This window comes from Chelonia mydas, chromosome 1 (genome assembly GCF_015237465.2).
Source record: "Chelonia mydas isolate rCheMyd1 chromosome 1, rCheMyd1.pri.v2, whole genome shotgun sequence".
Taxonomy (NCBI): Eukaryota; Metazoa; Chordata; order Testudines; family Cheloniidae; genus Chelonia; species Chelonia mydas.
The window spans coordinates 266,763,133-266,782,801 of record NC_057849.1 but is presented as its reverse complement, the minus strand read 5'-3'; the positions used below and the strand labels follow the sequence as shown (position 1 = coordinate 266,782,801).

General features: G+C 43.2%; 1 protein-coding gene across 6 annotated transcripts in view; it reads right to left on the bottom strand.

Moving 5' to 3' along the window:
* The window catches only part of CEP83 (centrosomal protein 83), a 35,834-nt gene extending 28,773 nt beyond the window's left edge, over positions 1-7,061 (bottom strand). For 5 of the 6 annotated variants that reach the window (XR_005223281.1, XR_006290718.1, XM_037885079.1 and 2 more), the window contains exon 1: positions 6,782-6,904. The gene's annotated coding sequence lies outside the window, so the exon portion shown is untranslated. Of the gene's footprint in view, positions 1-6,781 lie in introns of all 6 variants that reach the window. The other variant, XM_043545956.1, reaches the window with a different exon arrangement.
* Positions 7,062-19,669: the final 12,608 nt, after the last annotated feature.

Sequence of the window (19,669 nt, the reverse complement as noted above, 5' to 3'; positions counted from 1 at the left end):
TTCATATTACAAAGCTTCATAACTTCCTTAACCACTCTGATTTTAGCTATTGGTGCAGCTACAGTGGTGAGTAAAATCCCAGTGTTGACAATGTGTGAGTCTGAACAAAGACAATTTTATCTGCTATTCTATTTTTTAATATTTTTATTTCCCCCCACTCCAATTCTATTCCCTAAACTTTAGGTATCATTGCAGCAAATACTTTAACTTGTTTTCAAATATAGTTGCAGTACCGTATATAACTAACGCCCTACTTAATTTGTGATACTGCAGAAATTACAGATCTCACAGATATTAGGCTCCTGCTCTCAGCCTTGGACATTAATCACAGCAATATAGTTGCAGCAAAATGTCTGGTTATAAAAAAAAAATAGCATGCATAACATAATACTTGAGTGTTTATATTGTTCCAGCAGGTTTTTCTTAAATAGATCTTCTCTGGTTTTTCCAAATTTCTACAATTTATAAAGGTCTATTATTACTTTTCTGCAATTTTCCACTTCTTATCTGCAACTCGGACACAATTATTGACAATCGTTCCATGATTCAACTAGGGTCTTATACGTAAGTCATTTTCTAGCATTCCAACCTTCACTAAACTCTTGTGGATCCATTTTAATGCTAACAATTTTATCCTGAAGAATGTGTTTCAATCTACAAGACCTTACTCAAAAATCACATGCCTCCCACACAGAGAAAAAACATGCCATATTACATCCATTATAAAAACAGATGCTGTGACATCCAAGGCTTTGTCAATGTTAATTTCTTTCCTGAAATTTTTCCCACCATTACTAACACTGAGGGCAGATCTACCACTGTTGGTAACAGCTGAAGTGCTAATATAAGCAAAGTGCCAGAACTGACTGGATTTTCTTTTGACCTGTCTTGTCCAAACTTGCCCAGAGGAAGAAGAAATTAGAATTGAGCCATCCAGTGAAGAAAAAAGACTGACTATTCTTCCAGTGACTGTTCTCCCTACCTCTGCTTTTCCAATTCTGAGCACTAATCCTTCAGTAAAACAAATTCTGAAGAACCTTCTGAATAAGCAACCTACTTTTCAACCTACGCTTTTCAAGAGCAAGAACAAGAACCACACAGCAACTACAAGCACAATCCAGGATTCTTCCAGATGAAGAAAGCCAAGGCAACACACACAGGAATTTCCAAGCCAGGAGTTGCCATCTGAAAAGGACTATGGTGGCCACCACTAAAACGTGGCTCAGATCTGTACTGTCATGAAACTAAATTCCAAGTCCCAAGCTGTGAAGGCTTCAGAATTGAGAAAGTAATTTTCAGAGATAAGGAATAAGCAAAACACTCCTAATTGGGGAGATTCTGTGTTCCAAAAAATAGATCTGACTCTCCCAAAAGATTTGGGCAAGATGAGTACCTTGCTTGAGCAGAAAAACCACACACAAACAAGCAGACTGAGCCTAAAACTGACGCAAAGAAGACAAGGTGGAGGTTCTGTGAACACACCAGCCATCAGAAAGAGAAACTGAGGGACAGCTGGGAAATGGAAAATTTTATACTCAGTTCCAGAATACCAGAGTCCTTCTAATGGCTCTTACTAGTCATGATGCATGGCTTGAGAAGCCAGGCACATAGCACCTAAAGTGGTCACCTGCAATGACACTTCATGAGGAAGAACTGGAAATTGAGAAGATCCGATTTGGAGAACAGGAAAGAGAACCATAGTTTACAAACAGGTTTTTTAAATGTCAAAACAGTAAGTGGTACCTATTTAACCCTGTTTTAGATTACAGTGACATCTTCTGGTAGATTTTAAAACTTGCATAAAAGTCTGAAGCTGTCAGTTTTTTAAAAAAGAACAGGAGTACTTGTGGCACCTTAGACTAACAAATTTATTTGAGCATAAGCTTTCGTGGGCTACAGCTCACTTCATCGGATGCATAAAATGGAACATATAGAAAGAAGATAGATAGATATATATATACACACACACACACACACAGAGAATATGAAAAGGTGGAAGCTGCCATACCAACTCTAAGAGGCTAATTAAGATGAGCTGTTATCAGCAGGAGAAAAAAAAATAGACTTGGAGTGGCTGGGTCATTACACAATTTCCCCATGTTAAGTATCCTCACACCTTCTTGTGAGCTGTCTGAAATGGGCCATCTTGATTACCACTACAAATTTTGTTTTGATCTTGCTGATAATAGCTCATCTTAATTAATTAGCCTCTTAGAGTTGGTATGGCAATTTCCACTTTTTCATGTTCTCTGTATGTATATACCTTCTTACTATATGTTCCATTCTATGCATCTGATAAAGTGGGCTGTAGCCCACGAAAGCTTCTGCTCAAATAAATTTTTAATCTCTAAGGTGCCACAAGTATTCCTGTTCTTTTTGTGGATACAGACTAACACGGCTGCTACTCTGAAACCAGTTTTTAAAAGCACTTTTACATTGTCCCATTAAAGTTACTGACTTGCATAAGTACACATAGTTGCCATCCAAGTGCTAAATTGCATATAACATGCACCTTTGACCATTTAATCAACATTGCTGATTAATCCATGGTCAGTGACTTCTAATATTCAATCTAATCATAGAAGATTTAGGGTTGGAAGAGACCTCAGGAGGTCATCTAGTCCAACCCCCTGCTCAAAGCAGGACCAACACCAACTAAATCATCCCAGCCAGGGCTTTGTCAAGTCAGGCCTTAAAAACCTCTAAAGATGGAGCTTCTACCACCTTCCCAGGTAACCCATTCCAGTGCTTCACCACCCTCCTAGTGAAAAAGTATTTCCTAATATCCAACCTAGACCTCCCCCACTGCAATTTGAGACCATTGCTCCTGGTTCTGTCATCTGCCACCACTGAGAACAGCCGAGCTCCATCTTCTTTGGAACCCCCCTTCAGGTAGTTGAAGGCTGCTATCAAATCCCGCCCCCCCAACCCTTCTCTTCTGCAGACTAAAGCCCAGTTCCTGATCATTTTCGTTGCCCTCCGCTGGACTCTCTCCAATTTGTCCACATCCAAAATCACTATTTTAAAAACAAAAAATATGCCAAATGTTTGCTTCCTTTTCTGCCCCAACATGATATTTCTTTCACCAAATCACATTAGTGTATGCTCCAGGACAGGCAATATACATTCTTGGATAAGCAGAAAATATTTAATTGCCTTGTTAGGGCTACGAACAGGAGCATTATTCATTAATAAGGCAAGCATCACTTCCAGCTAATGGAATAAGACACTTGCTTATAGCCATATATCATACATTAAATCCACAACATGATTAGATAATACATTCAGAGTTTTGGATTTTTTTTTAAAGAGAGTTCTAAAATTAGTTATAATTCTCTCTCCCTCTGAGGACTGTACAGTTTAATTATAACTAAGGTCATCTAACTTTAGAAAGAGGAATATGAAATATTTATATAGTTCAAATTAAAACTCAAACATCTCTAAATATTTTTTTCTGTAAAATATCAGGCATATAGTGTATATGATGGCATGCTGTGATTGATCAAAATAGCCATCCCAAATTCAAGCCTGTAAAACCTTTTACCACAACATCCTGCGTATGTACACCCATAGGAATGGGTGTTAATTCTTCGGATCAAGGCGTGTGTGTGTGTGTGTGGATTTGCCCCTTTAAAAAGCTAAATAACTTTAACATAATGTTAGAGAGGAGAATAAAATGCTATGTGAATGTTATCTGCTAAACTTCCAACCACCTTAATTATGTCCCTCATTGTTTCACTCACTTAAATAGAGTTAGAATGTGTCTGGGTTTTTTTGTTTGTTTGTTTTTTGTTTTTTAATATGGACTACAACCTTTACTTTAAGTCCTGGCAAATTCAGAGATATTAGTCCTTTAAGTCACCATATCACCATTCATTTTAAAAAAAAATTTAAAAACATTTTTTTAAAAATGTAATAATAGAATTTGTTACTAACAGTTGTAAATGGTAACTAAATCAACCTAAATTTAGAGAATATTATGTAATCATACTAATTTAAATTTTGAAAACTCCAAAGCATCGCTCTAATTTAAGTGGCATAACCAAGTTACACAATGGTGATTTCCGTGTTCACCGGCAATTGTTTAGGATTACGTGCATAACTCATTCAAGGCTCTGCTTCCATCACTATAGCCTGGTCTAACCTACAAAATATTACCATATTTGAACACACTTATGATCAATGAAGTTAAATAACAAGGCTGAACATAATTTTTTGGCCAGTGCAGAACAGGACAAGTAATATTCTGCCTTGTGTCAGCTAATTGTATCAGACATTAAAAAAAAAAAACTTCCTTCAGTTATTATTGTAAGTGTAAAGTTTAATAGTTTCATATAATGTACAGAATAAGCTGTTTACCTACTTATTTCAGTGTTCTAGAATGCAAAGCCAATACCACCTCCCTGTGATCACCTACCACGATCTGTCAGGACAACCGTGTTACTATGAATTAATACTACCATCAGCCTAAAAGAATAACTCTCTCTGCTGCAGGAAACACAGCTCTTTTGGCAACATACTAATGACTGAGGAACTCGCTACTGGGAAAAAGAAAAGGAGGACGTGTGGCACCTTAGAGACTAACCAATTTATTTGAGCATGAGCTTTCGTGAGCTACAGCTCACTTCATCGGATGCATGCTGTGGAAATCGCACAAGACATTTTATACACAGACACCATGAAACAATGCCTCCTCCCACCCCACTCTCCTGCTGGTAATAGCTTATCTAAAGTGATCATCAAGTTGGGCCATTTCCAGCACAAATCCAGGTTTTCTCACCCTCCGCCCTCCCACAAACAAACTCACTCTCTTGCTGGTAATAGCCCATCCAAAGTGAAATTAGAATCACCATGAAAACCACTGATTTGACCTACCCGTCCCATAAAAAAACAAGAACACACACACACCCCAACGAGGAACAGTGAATGGAGAGATAAATAGAAGATTCTTCGATATTCTGTATTTACTTTTAAAATCTGTAACTTTCTTACATGCCACAGTGAGGAATGCAGTAGAAATACCTACAGAAATATTTTATAACAGATGCTAGGGAATATTTGAATATCCAACACCTATTATATTGAGATGGAACAGACATAATGCTGTGGAATTGTAGAATATTCGAATACTATTGTATTAACTTTATAAATGTAATATGTATCTGTATGGGCTGGTAAGTGACTGTATTCCTGGCTATATGGGTATGACAAAGAATGCTTCATACAAGAATTAAAGACAATGGGAAATAATTGATGCAAATCTCCAATACTGAAACAATCAGGTAATAAGTCTTTTTAAAGTTTCACCCTCCTAGGGAAAAAGCACATGGCCTGGTTTGACCTGGTTCAAAGACCTTAGCAGAAAGCCTTTGACCTGATTGAGAAATGACAAGGATACCATCCAAGAACTGACACAGGCATGAGACTGTGACCAACAGACACAGTCCTGTGGGAGGACCTTAAGTATTTTAAGCCTAGCACGGTCTCCATATGAAAGACAGAGAACCACCTAGTATGTTTGTCAGGAGTTCATGTAAGCTGTTTATTACTTTAAGATATATTTTCTGTGAAAAGCTTTTGTTCTGAATAAATAGTACTTCACTTTATGAAAGCTGGCTGGTTACTGGATAACCCTGTCATTGGCCTGAGAGAACAGAACTGAGGGTGTTAAATTGAAGTCAGACCTAATGAGGTGATCACCAAAACTAGCAGAGGTCTGCAACCTAAGGCCATAATGTGCAGGAAGAGAATCGTGGGATTTCACTCAGAGAAAGATGAATGCTGGAGGCCTGTGACCTAAGTGGGGTGTCTTGAGAGGACAAGTAGGTTGGAGGCACAGTTAACTTAGGAACTCTGACACAGATCAATACTTTGTTGTATGCAATGTAGTTGTAGCCCTGTCCTCCCAGGATATTAGAGAGACAAGGTAGATATTACCTCACCCCTTCTGGAAAATATTCCTAAAGCTCTTACATATATTGCAAGAGAGACACCAATCTCAGTTCAGTAGTCACCACTTCTTTCCTCACAATGTGTGAAGTATGGTTCTCAGATAGTAATGGGCTCTTTAAAGCCACCACAGAAGCAGTAGACAATTACAGTAGTGCTGATAAGGTGATATACACGAGAGAACTTCCTGGTTATTTTACACTAGAAAAATAAGTGTCCCTGTTACAGCAACCAACGAAGTTGTGTTTATGCAACCTCTCGGACTCATTACAGGAGCTCAGCCATTTTCACAAAGATCCATGAGATTTTTATCCACCCCTCCCAGACCCATGAGCCGACTCGACGCCCAGTGAGATCCGCGGGTCGCTCCCGACCACGCACACTCCTGCAGGTAAGTCACAATTGACAGGGTTTTCTCTCGCCGGTTGCTAAGTCGTTGGTCATCAGCGCCTTCACGGCCCCTCTGCACTGATGCACAGGCCCGGGGCCTTTCCCGGGCGGCTCGCACCCCGACGCAAGCGGTGGAAGCAGGAGCCCGCGGCGGGCGAGGCGCCGGCAGTGGAAGGAGACGACCCCCCGCCCCCCATGCCCCGACGGCCAGCGCGCAGCGCAGCCTGTTTCTGTGCCCCGCCACTGAGCTCGCCCCGGGCAAGTCGCCGCCCGTTCAGGCCGCGAGCCAGGCCCTGTGCAGCGCCAGGCACGGGGGGAAGCAGCAGCCGCCAGGCACGGGGCGGGACCCGGCCGAGGAGAGAACGGGAACCGCGAGCCTCGAGGCGAATGCGGGGCAACCAGGACACCGCCACGCGAGGGCCCGAGCCGCCCCACCACTCACCCGGGAGCGGTTGCGGGCAGCCGCCAAGAGGGTTTAAAAATGGCGCCTCGCCTCCCGCTGTAGCCGTCCGCCCCGCCCCTCCCCATACCTCCTGGCTGTGACCCCGCTCGGGACCCGTCAGCCTCCCGGAATGTCCAATAAGGCTGACGCCGCTGAGCCTCATGGGAACGCGGAAGCGCGGTTGCTGCGGAAACCGGCTCGCGACTGGGGCGCGCGAACGCTGGGCCCCGCCCCCAGCGGGAAGGGCGCTGGGCTGGCGTCTCTCTGCCACTGGCGCTGCCTGGCTGCTCCATTGCCCGCTCCCGGCTCCTGTCTCCTCGCCCGCCCCTTGAAAGCCCCCGCGGGCTCGCCCCGCCTGGCCCCCGGCGGCAGCGCAAGGGCAGCCCAGCGCCGCTTTCCTCGCCCACAGGCCCCGCCAGCCTTTCGCCCGCGCTGCCCCTTCCGGGGGGGGAAGCTCCCAGTCCGCCGCTCCCCTCGGCACCGCCGCAGGCCCGGGCTACACCCCGGCATCGGGTCAACCCAGCCGCGTGGCTGCAGGCGGTGGAAACCCTTTGTGCTGGAGGAAACGCGACCACGCGCCCCCTCCCCCCGCAGAGGTGGAGAGGAAGGCGGCCACGGGGCTGGCTTGACCCACGGTCCCCGTGGCTGGCTTGGTCCCTGCCCAGTACTGGAACAAACCAGAGCAGGATTTTGCCTGTTGTCAGACAGGGGATGCCCTTTTGAAGTGTCCCCCACTCCATCCCCACCCCTATGCAGTCAAGCTCTTTAAAACGGTGACTCCCATGCAGTGTTACTTCACATACCCCATGCGAGGGCCTGCCAACAGGGTACTTACAGCAGTATATACCTCTCCTTAACTAGGGCATTAGATACCGTATACACAGTAAGGTATATTTGCTCTTCTGGTACTGGTTACATTGCAGAAGTATTTGACAATGAAAGAAAATAGGCATAAAGCAATTGAGCACTTTCACCTGTGCTCCTAGTAACTCATCTACAGAACAACAAAACTTTTATGTTCAAAATGCAAGTTACTGTACCAAAATTTTAGACCCAGGCTCCCTTAATTGCTAAGATGTACTTCTGGGGTAAGAGAAGGGAATAACAGAACATACAAAATTAAAGTAAATGTACACAATTTGAAGTTTCTGACAATTTCAGTGTCTAACTCTTAAATAATCTACTTCAGACAAGTAAGGCAATAGCTATACCTCATATTTTGTACTCAACAATGCTAACTCCAGATCATAAAGGCAGGTGGATGTTACTAATGCCAATACCCCCATTACACAACTGTTTAACAAGAATAAATATATTCACAGTATTGTTGATAGTGCCCATTCATTTACATTTGAATGGATTTATACTATTTTATGAATCCGTAAGAGCAGTCAAAACAGTTACCAGGTGCTTTTGATGAAATCTTTAACATATTTTGAAAGATTTATTTTGACTAAGAAGAGCCCTTAATCATCCCAGTCTAGTAATGTCCTACCTTTCAAAAGAGAAAGAATAAAAAAGGGCTCTACTTTGTATATCACAGGGTGTGATTTATTTATGTGCCTAACCCCATTAAACAAACAAACAAGAACCAAGTTAAATATCACCAGAATGTTTTTATAGATCTGCATAAAAAATTAGTTACAATTAGTTCCCCTAGAGGTTGCTGTAATCCTAGATATGGGAAAGGCTAGTACATGTGACAATTATTTCTCAAAGATCAAGAACAATAAGTCTAGGCAAAATGGTTTAGTATTTGTTTCTCTTTAGTTGAAATCATGTAAACATTTATGATTTTATAATCATAAGGTTAAGATAAGTATCTTGACAATTTCAGTAGCAAAATGGTAACAACTCGAGCTTATAGGAAGAAAAGCGTTAAATCTACAACAATATTTTACAATACTGCAACAACATGAATACAGATTAAGTTTTTTCTCCAAAGTCAAAGATTTTGTTTTAAAAAGTTAAGATTTTTGTTTTGGATGCAAAGCACAGTAGTTTTACAGAACTGTAAAGTGTAGTTCTCAGAAAAATGACCATTAAAAAAAGGCTTCAGGGGGTTCCATATTTATTGTTACTCTCCATTTCCATATCAAACATATTCAGTTTAAACGGAAAAGATTTTTTTTTTTTTTTGTCAGCCCTGTTCATGCTACCTAAGGTCAAGTGGAGTTCTTTTTGCCTTGCTGGAGACTGGTGTTTGGAGTGGGGGGGACCAGTGGCGATATCAAGGGGACTGATGCTGGGGCCAAGGGGACCGGGATCGTGCATCATCAACAGCACCACCACATTCTGACCTCAGGGACATCTCCACAACCCTTCAGTAAGGTTGCACAGCTGTAACTGGACGGAATTTAGTTGATGCACAAGAAAAGAACCCACCTCACTCTGTATTGGCTCTACAGGGCTAATAGGAGTAAAAAGCAGTAAAATCTTACTTTAGTCATTAAAGTAAATATGACAGAATATGTATGGGCAACTAATCTGTTGAATAAATTGATGCAATTTTTACACAGGTATTTTCAATGTAGAACTATATAAATTGGCTGCAGGATTTGTGGGGGAAGAGAGAGGAATCATGCAGCCTTACATCTGCTCCAACATTTTTTTCCCCAGGCAGAAAAGGATCCTGCTTGGTTTCTGGGTTTACTGAGTCAGGAAAGGGGTGCATTTTGGCCAGTGGTCTTGCATCAGGGAGCAACTTTAGAGCTACCCAGACCCAGCAGGTCTAATTGTCTGAAGACCTAAGCAAGGAGCAGAACTGCATGCCCACCTCGCCTAAAGCTGTTCTGAGCAGCATCTTTGTGGAAGGCAACACAAAGCCTGCTTCCCTCTTAATGATTTAAAAATTGCTTTAGTGACGTAAATTGGGGCTGTGCTAGGGGTCTTGCAGGAGGCAACCAAGGCAGGGAGATGAAGTAGGAGACAAAGAGGTGGAATTCAAGGGTTCTTAGAAAAGACGGCCAGGGAAGGGAGAACAACATGCATATTGGGACCAGCAGGAGACCTAGGGAGTAGCAGGTGAGCACAGCAAGGGAAGAAAGTGGTTAAACAGGAGAGAGGCCAATGGATGGGAATAAAAAAAAAAAACAGCTGGAAAGCTTTTTGGTTCCCAATATTTGAGATTCCTTATTTCTACTTGCAAAGTAATCTTAAATTATTTCTTTAACAATGGGAAATTACTGGATTATATGTTCAGAATTTTACAAAAAAAAATGAAAAAAGGAAAGCTTACCTGAGTGAAAAGAGAAATTTGATGGAAACAGTCTCTTATATAAGTGCAATTCAGGCTTTCCCTCCTCCTTCCCCCAATTCCATTCTTTTCATAGGATAGATCATAGAATCATAGAATCATAGAATATCAGGGTTGGAAGGGACCTCAGGAGGTCATCTAGTCCAACCCCCTGCTCAAAGCAGGACCAATCCCCAATCAAATCATCCCAGCCAAGGCTTTGTCAAGCCTGACTTAAAAACTTCCAAGGAAGGAGATTCTACCACCTCCCTAGGTAACGCATTCCAGTGTTTCACCACCCTCCTAGTGAAAAAGTTTTTCCTAATATCCAACCTAAACCTCCCCCACTGCAACTTGAGACCATTACTCCTTGTCCTGTCCTCTTCTACCACTGAGAATAGTCTAGAACCATCCTCTCTGGAACCACCTCTCAGGTAGTTGAAAGCAGCTATCAAATCCCCCCTCATTCTTCTCTTCTGCAGACTAAACAATCCCAGTTCCCTCAGCCTCTCCTCATAAGTCATGTGTTCCAGACCCCTAATCATTTTTGTTGCCCTTCGCTGGACTCTCTCCAATTTATCCACGTCCTTCTTGTAGTGTGGGGCCCAAAACTGGACACAGTACTCCAGATGAGGCCTCACCAATGTCGAATAGAGGGGAACGATCACGTCCCTCGATCTGCTCGCTATGCCCCTACTTATACATCCCAAAATGCCATTGGCCTTCTTGGCAACAAGGGCACACTGCTGACTCATATCCAGCTTCTCGTCCACTGTAACCCCTAGGTCCTTTTCCGCAGAACTGCTGCCTAGCCATTCGGTCCCTAGTCTGTAGCTGTGCATTGGGTTCTTCCGTCCTAAGTGCAGGACCCTGCACTTATCCTTATTGAACCGCATCAGGTTTCTTTTGGCCCAATCCTCCAATTTGTCTAAGTCCCTCTGTATCCTATCCCTGCCCTCCAGCGTATCTACCACTCCTCCCAGTTTAGTATCATCTGCAAATTTGCTGAGAGTGCAATCCACACCATCCTCCAGATCATTTATGAAGATATTGAACAAAACCGGCCCCAGGACCGACCCCTTGGGCACTCCACTTGACACCGGCTGCCAACTAGACATGGAGCCATTGATCACTACCCGTTGAGCCCGACAATCTAGCCAACTTTCTACCCACCTTATAGTGCATTCATCCAGCCCATACTTCTTTAACTTGCTGACAAGAATACTGTGGGAGACCGTGTCAAAAGCTTTGCTAAAGTCAAGAAACAATACATCCACTGCTTTCCCTTCATCCACAGAATCAGTAATCTCATCATAGAAGGCTATTAGATTAGTCAGGCATGACCTACCCTTGGTGAATCCATGCTGACTGTTCCTGATCACTTTCCTCTCGTGTAAGTGCTTCAGGATTGATTCCTTGAAGACCTGCTCCATGATTTTTCCGGGGACTGAGGTGAGGCTGACTGGCCTGTAGTTCCCAGGATCCTCCTTCTTCCCTTTTTTAAAGATTGGCACTACATTAGCCTTTTTCCAGTCATCTGGGACTTCCCCCGTTCGCCACGAGTTTTCAAAGATAATGGCCAATGGCTCTGCAATCACATCCGCCAATTCCTTTAGCACTCTCGGATGCAACTCGTCCGGCCCCATGGACTTGTGCACATCCAGCTTTTCTAAATAGTCCCTAACCACCTCTTTCTCCACAGAGGGATGGCCATCTACTCCCCATGTTGTGATGCCCAGCGCAGCAGTCTGGGAGCTGTCCTTGTTAGTGAAGACAGAGGCAAAAAAAGCATTGAGCACATTAGCTTTTTCCACATCCTCTGTCACTAGGTTGCCTCCCTCATTCAGTAAGGGGCCCACACTTTCCTTGGCTTTCTTCTTGTTGCCAACATACCTGAAGAAACCCTTCTTGTTACTCTTGACATCTCTTGCTAGCTGCAGCTCCAGGTGCGATTTGGCCCTCCTGATTTCATTCCTACATGCCCGAGCAATATTTTTATACTCTTCCCTGGTCATATGTCCAACCTTCCACTTCTTGTAAGCTTCTTTTTTATGTTTAAGATCCGCTAGGATTTCACCATTAAGCCAAGCTGGTCGCCTGCCATATTTACTATTCTTTCGACTCATCGGGATGGTTTGTCCCTGTAACCTCAACAGGGATTCCTTGAAATACAGCCAGCTCTCCTGGACTCCTTTCCCCTTCATGTTAGTCCCCCAGGGGATCCTACCCATCCGCTCCCTGAGGGAGTCGAAGTCTGCTTTCCTGAAGTCCAGCGTCCGTATCCTGCTGCTTACCTTTCTTCCCTGCGTCAGGATCCTGAACTCAACCAACTCATGGTCACTGCCTCCCAGATTCCCGTCCACTTTTGCTTCCCCCACTAATTCTTCTCTGTTTGTGAGCAGCAGGTCAAGAAAAGCTCCCCCCCCAGTTGGCTCGTCTAGCACTTGCACCAGGAAATTGTCCCCTACGCTTTCCAAAAACTTCCTGGATTGTCTATGCACCGCTGTATTGCTCTCCCAGCAAATATCAGGAAAATTAAAGTCACCCATGAGAACCAGGGCGTGCGATCTAGTAGCTTCTGCGAGTTGCCGGAAGAAAGCCTCATCCACCTCATCCCCCTGGTCCGGTGGTCTATAGCAGACTCCCACTACTACATCACTCTTGTTGCTCACACTTCTAAACTTAATCCATAGACACTCAGGTTTTTCTGCAGTTTCGTACCGGAGCTCTGAGCAGTCATACTGCTCCCTTACATACAGTGCTACTCCACCACCTTTTCTGCCCTGCCTGTCCTTCCTGAACAGTTTATAACCATCCATGACAGTACTCCAGTCACGTGAGTTATCCCACCAAGTCTCTGTTATTCCAATCACGTCATAATTCCTTGACATCACCAGGACCTCCAGTTCTCCCTGCTTGTTTCCAAGGCTTTGTGCATTTGTATATAAGCACTTGAGATAACCTGCTGATCGCCCCTCCTTCTCAGTATGAGGCAGGAGCCCGCCCCTCACAGACGTTCCTGCCTGTGTTTCCTCCCGGTATCCCGCTTTCCCACTTACCTCAGGGCTTTGGTCTCCTTCCCCCGGTGAACCTAGTTTAAAGCCCTCCTCACTAGGTTAACCAGCCTGCTCGCAAAGATGCTCTTCCCTCTCTTCGTAAGATGGAGCCCGTCTCTGCCCAGCACTCCTCCTTCATGGAACACCATCCGATGGTCAAAGAATCCAAAGCCTTCTCTCCGACACCACCTGCGTAGCCATTCGTTGACTTCCACGATCTGACGGTCCCTGCCCCGTCCTTTTCCTTCCACGGGGAGGATGGACGATAACACCACTTGCGCCTCAAACTCCTTTATCCTTCTTCCCAGAGCCACGTAGTCCGCAGTGATCCGCTCAAGGTCATTCTTGGCAGTATCATTGGCGCCCACGTGGAGAAGCAGGAAGGGGTAGCGATCCGAGGGCTTGATGAGTCTCGGCAGTCTCTCCGTCACATCACGAATCTTAGCCCCTGGCAAGCAGCAGACTTCTCGGTTTTCCCGATCAGGGCGGCAGATAGATGACTCAGTCCCCCGGAGGAGAGAGTCCCCGACCACCACCACCCGCCTCCTTCTCTTGGGAGTGGTGGTCGTGGAACCCCCCATCTCAGGACAGTGCATCTCATGCCTTCCAACCAGCAGAGTCTCCTTCTGCTCCCTTCCCTCAGACGTATCATCTGGTCCACTCTCCGCATTAGTACCTGCTGTAATGAATACTAGATAATACGTAGTCATGGCCAAGAAATGCTGTAATGAATCCGAAAGCTCACTTCAGACTTGTTTGCTGTCCCTATGGAGTAAGGGTGAAAGTAGCTGCTATGTGGAACACACACAAGTTTTGGTAACCCAGAAGTGTCTCTTTAGATAGGACTGTTGCTGTATTAGCAGGTATAAATCTATGGTTAATCTATGTTTAGTACATGTCACTGTGACCCAAGGACCTCCTGATGCCAACTGGGAGAAGGCACATGGGTACAGAACGGATACAGGGCTCTCCAGCATCTGGTATTTACATTCTAGTTCACTAAAGAATGCCATATAAGGTTTCTACAGAAAGCTTGTGTCACACTGGTCATCAGAAACTTTGCAGAATGTATAAGCAGATAATATGTAAGGAATATATATATTAGAAATTATGCTCTTCAGGTCTTGTAGTTAAAGGACCAGAGAGACTGTGTGCATTGAGACAGATTTCTCCAGACAGGAGGTGGGAAACACTTATCTCCCTAGCTGACCATTGTGTATTATGGGTCTTACAATAAAAGTCCTTTGCATACTGAGTCAAATACTAATGATGAGCTTGTGGAAACTTCAGAAGAAAATAAACAGGAAGAGGTAAACAGCAGGAGCGTGGGGGAAGATCCCCTGTTTTAGAGGTGATATTCTGAGGTGTTTAAGAAGGTCTGGTGTGTTTTGGGGGTGCAGAGAGATGCCCTGGGATCCTTCAGCAGGGGAAGGCAAGCTTCCAGCAGGCTTGGCCTCATGAAAGAAGGATCTCAGCCATCTTGGTTGAAAAATGCTGTGAGGACTTTATTACACAAGAGGGCATTTGTTAGCTGAGTTTAGGCTCTAGAACGTGTGTTATGACTTTGTTTTTATGTGTAACCTTTTGTTTCCAATATTTATGTTTATCATATTAATTGCGTTCTTCGTTAAATAAACTTATACAGTAGAACCTCAGAGTTATGGACAGCTCAGGAATGGAGGTTGTTCATTACTCTGAACAAGCCGTTATGGGATGCTCCTCAGGGGGGACTGCTCGGAGTGGGGGCTCAGCTCTGCAGTGGCTGCCCAGTGAGTGCGGGTGGGCAGAGACAGCTGGTTCTAGCCCCCTGGCAGGCAGGATTATGAATGAGGCACCCTAGGGCACTACAATATCAGCGGGTGCATGGTACAGGCTGTGACCCTTTAAAACTGAGCTGCTCCTCCAGATCGCAGGGTGCAGGCAGGAGCTCAGGCTCCGGCAGCTTACACTCCAGGCCAGGTTTCAATAGCAACTCAGGAAATTTCTTCCCAGGCTCTGAACTTGCAAACTTGTCCCTCTTCCAGCCAGGAGGGAGCGGGGAAAAGTATTCACCACCTCCTACCTGTAAGTGGCTGCCCCACACCCTGGAGAGTAGGGGATAGTGGTGGGGACTGGTAGCCCAGATGTGCCTACCTTTAAGATGCAATACAGGCATAGTACAGTATTTGCTGGTTTGTTTTTTTGGACTCCGCTGCTGCCTAATAGCCTACTTCTGGTTCCCCATGGTGTCCGATTGACCGGTCAGTCCGCAACTCTGGTATTCGTATCTTTGAGGTTCCACTGTACTTGCTTTCTCTATAAATAAATCTAAGTGCTGTGAGTTAAGCAGTGCTATGTTCTTAGGTGAACTGGTAGGCTGCAGTGTACTTAGCCACCGACAAACAGAAAATTACCAGACCTACTGTTCCTAAGAGGTTGGACACTCTAGGGGTATGCTTTGAGTCCTTGGGGGTTGTATACCTATTACTTACTCAGAGAGAGAGCAGAGTCCACTGAGGCTGAGAGGGGAGTATCTGTTCTGCCTGTGGCCAGGGTTGTCGGGGAGCTGACCCCTGGCAGACACACTTAAGAGCAGATAGTAGTGATATGCCTCCCTGGGGACTGTCACAGTCACTTTGGTCTAAATGCAGTCTAGCAGGAGAGAAGCTGCATGGAAAATTAATTAGTGTGGTGATCAAAGTCTCTATCCTACTCCTGCTTCAGCTGGGCCTGGAAGTATTAGGCAGGCAACAATCTTAGGTAGGTCTACACTGAAAGCGCAGATTGTGATTACAGTTCAAGTAAACGTACCTGAATTTTAATCTAGCGAGCTCAGATACCTGAGCAGAGAAGCTGCTGCATTTCAGTGCAGACTAGTCCACTGAGTAATTACCCCAGGTTCTGGGCAGGTTTGTACAGCCTGAGCAGAAACGCACACTTCCACAACGTCATTGCTCTAGATCAAAGCTAGCTCGGATATGGTTCCTTGTGCTGCAGTCACACCCTGTGATTGCAGTATAAACATACTCTGAGTCCCAGACAGACAGGACAAAGTCCCATACCTTCTAACACAAGCCCCAGAGATGACTGGCTCCAATGGGTGGGTTATTTAGGCTGAGGAAGAGGAAAAATTAAATAGAGTGGATACTGTATGTGGCACTCCTAAGAAAAACGTTTGTAGTCAGAAGACTAAACGTCACTGGAATTCTTTACTCATGGGGTAAAAACATGACCCCAGTGAAGTCAAGGAAGTTTTGCCATTAACTTCAACAAAGCCAGGATTTCATCCCTGGTATAATTCTTAAAAAAAAAAACAAAAACACTATGGGAGTCAATAGGTATAAGGACCGAGACCAATCAACAGGATATTATGTTGTGTAGTTGCAGCCGTGTCAGTCCCATTTAAGTGGCTTGTTACATTACAGCGGGCTGCTGCCTACACAGTCCCATGTTCTCCATTCCTCTGTTTAGTTTGGATGTAAGCAGTCATTGATTCTGGAACATATGGCTTTTATAATAGTGAAAAAATTACAAAGAGGGTTCACTGCAGTTTGGGACAGTAGGTGTTTTCTAACATAAAATACCAACGTATTCATAGATTCCAATGCCAGAAGGGACCATTGCGTTCATCTGCTCTGACCTCCTGTAGAACACAGGCCATAGAACTTCCCCAAATTAATTCCTAGAGCAGATCTTATAGAAAAACAACCAATCTTGATTTTAAAATTATCAGTGATGGAAAATCCCCCATGACTTGGTAAATTGTCCCAATGGTTAATTGTTAAAAAAACAAAAACAAACACAAAAAAAAGACACACTTTATTTTTAGTATGAATTTGTCTAGCTTCAGCTTCCAGCCATTGGATCACGTTATACCTTTCTCTGCTAGACTGAAGAGCCCATTATTAAATATTTGTTTTCCATGTAAGTATTTATAGACTGTAATCAAGTCACCCTTTAACCTTCTCTTTGTTAAGCTAAATAGATTGAACCTTTAACTTTATCATGTTAAGGCATGTTTTCTAATCCTTTAATCATTCTCATGGCTCTTCTCTGAACCCTCTCCAATTTTTCAACTTTTTTTAAATTTAAAAAATATTTGTAAGATGATCACAAAATTGTAAATTAAAAAAATTAAAATTGTATTCAAAAGGCAAACTCTGAGGTTGCTTACAGACTGTGTGTCCTGGTGGGCTAAAATTAGATAATATTTTTGTGTTGCATTTATACATTACAGACTTCAAGCCTGATTTTACTTTCATTTACATCAGATAGATACCTGTACAACTCCATTGACTTCAGTGGAGTTACTCCAGATTTACAAAAGTGTAAGGGAGAACAGAATCCGAATCTTTACCAGGAGAGTAGATTGTGAATGAAACAAATGCAGCCCCAGTCATGAAGTTCCCATCCAAAGCTTTTCCATTTTGAGATGGAGATAAAAAATTAGATAATAAAGCCAGAAAATTCCTGAGAATTTTCCTTTACCAACTGAGCACCAGTTAACTTTCAAACTTGTACTGGAAACAAAGAGAATTCAGCCTCTGCCCAAGCTCTGTCTGAAACTGGCAGTTCATGTCATGAAAGGTGGATTGCTATCAACTGGGGGACTCAGCTGTCAGACATAAAACAAATGAGTTTTCAGCTAAATCAACAGTCTGAATATAAGCGAAACACTATGTCAAGTAAGAATTCAGGATGATGCAGTGCAGAGTTCCCCATATCTTTTCATTTATCTCAGTCCTGATCTGGATGGATTGTCACTGTAGGGAGAACTCTAGCACTTTCAATTACTGTATTTTTTCACTAAAAGGCAAGAATTGCAATTGTGTGCATCCAAATTTACCATTTGCTTTGAACTGAGTAATAAAGTAAACACATGCAAAGTAATGAACTTATTTAAGATAGAATATGCTAATACAAAAACTAAATACAATTTCCTATGACATTTAAATGCAGTCTCTCTTAGAAAGTCTGGAATGAAAAAAAATCCAAGAATTAAAAAACAAACAAAACAAAAAAACCCCACATCTGTGAAACTGAAGAATGACGCCCAGGAGCAACAAGTCAACCTGGAGACTGTAGAAAGAAAGATGTTCACGCTGCAGAAGTAATAGAGGAGCTGCTGGGGGAGTGTATAAAGCCTGGAGGCAGAGTTTGGCCATATGCCTCTCTACCACATCAACACAAACGACTTATCTTCACTTTTAAGGCCCTCCACATCCTAACCCCACTCTACCTAACACCTCTTATACAATATAAAGAAAATAGACTTCTGTCATTGTTCCACAAATGCCGGTTTTGATTGGCCATTTAAATACTTTTCCAACATATAACCTTGTTATGTGTGGGTGGAGTTCTCTGTAAATATCTGCAAAACCACATTGTTATCTTTCAAATTCCCCGTTAAGACATTTCTCTGCTATGATACCTATCCAGAACTCGAGACCTGTTTGCTGCATGCTGACTAGCATTGTCTCATTATTTCCTCATATATACTCGTCTGTTTCTTGTATTGAACTGTTGTCTTGGACTGTAAACTCTTTCGTGGCAAGGACCCTCATCCTTGTACAGGATGGCATTGTACACTGCTAGCACAACTGGGCCCTGGCTTCTTTGTGCTACCGCTACACAAATAATAAATGCTTTGTACCACCCCAGTGCTGATGCCTCTTTCAATTTCAACAAGTTAAATTTGGTGCTATAATGTGTACAAGCATATACATCCCTTTATGAGGGCTGAGTCAGATGGTTAGTAACGGAGAACATTTTTTTCTCTGGGCCACCAACATACATCCCTCCAATATTAGCAAGAACCAAAAATTAGAGTCTGAGGACAACCTACAGTTTGTGAAATGAGTTAGCCTTGATCTCTTTACTAAAGATTAAAGCTCCTAGCATTCACACCAAAACCTAGCACTAAAACTGGCATTACTTGGAAGGGGCAGCAATTGACTGGACATGAAAACTATTTTAATCCCATTTCTTCAACAGCAGGGCTGATGCACAGCCGCAGAACAAAATGGCCTGCTGTATGTGGTCTGGGTATGTATGTGATCGGTGCTGTATGTGCTCTGGGTATACATGACTTTAGTCCCAAGGGCTGTCAATCTAACACCTTTCATGAGCACTTTTTTTAGTTAAGAATTGTTATACTTAATATGAACATTCTAAGAATGTATGCTCAACAGTAGTAATATTTGGTAATGTGTCTTAACCTGTTTTCTGACACTAGAATAAATAAATAAAAAACCTCAAGCTTCTATTTCAATTGTCCAAAGAAAAAAAGTCCAAAATGGCTCCAAACACTTGATACAATTAAACCAGCTTACCATATATCATGTTCACAATGAATTTGGAAAAAAGTCCAGTGATGGTTCCATGTCTGACCTTTACACCACTGCCAAGCCATAGCTGTAAATTTAATCCAAGATCTCAATTTTTGACTAAATCCCCACAGGATATAGCACTCAAAATCAACATCTGAATGTTTTCATCTTTATTTTGAAATGGAGGCAGTGCTCCCCATTAAGAAATGTAGTTATGGACAGAGAACGCACTATAGTGAGGTGGATTTGACTAATGATAACTGTAAGAAAATGAACATTTAACAGCAAA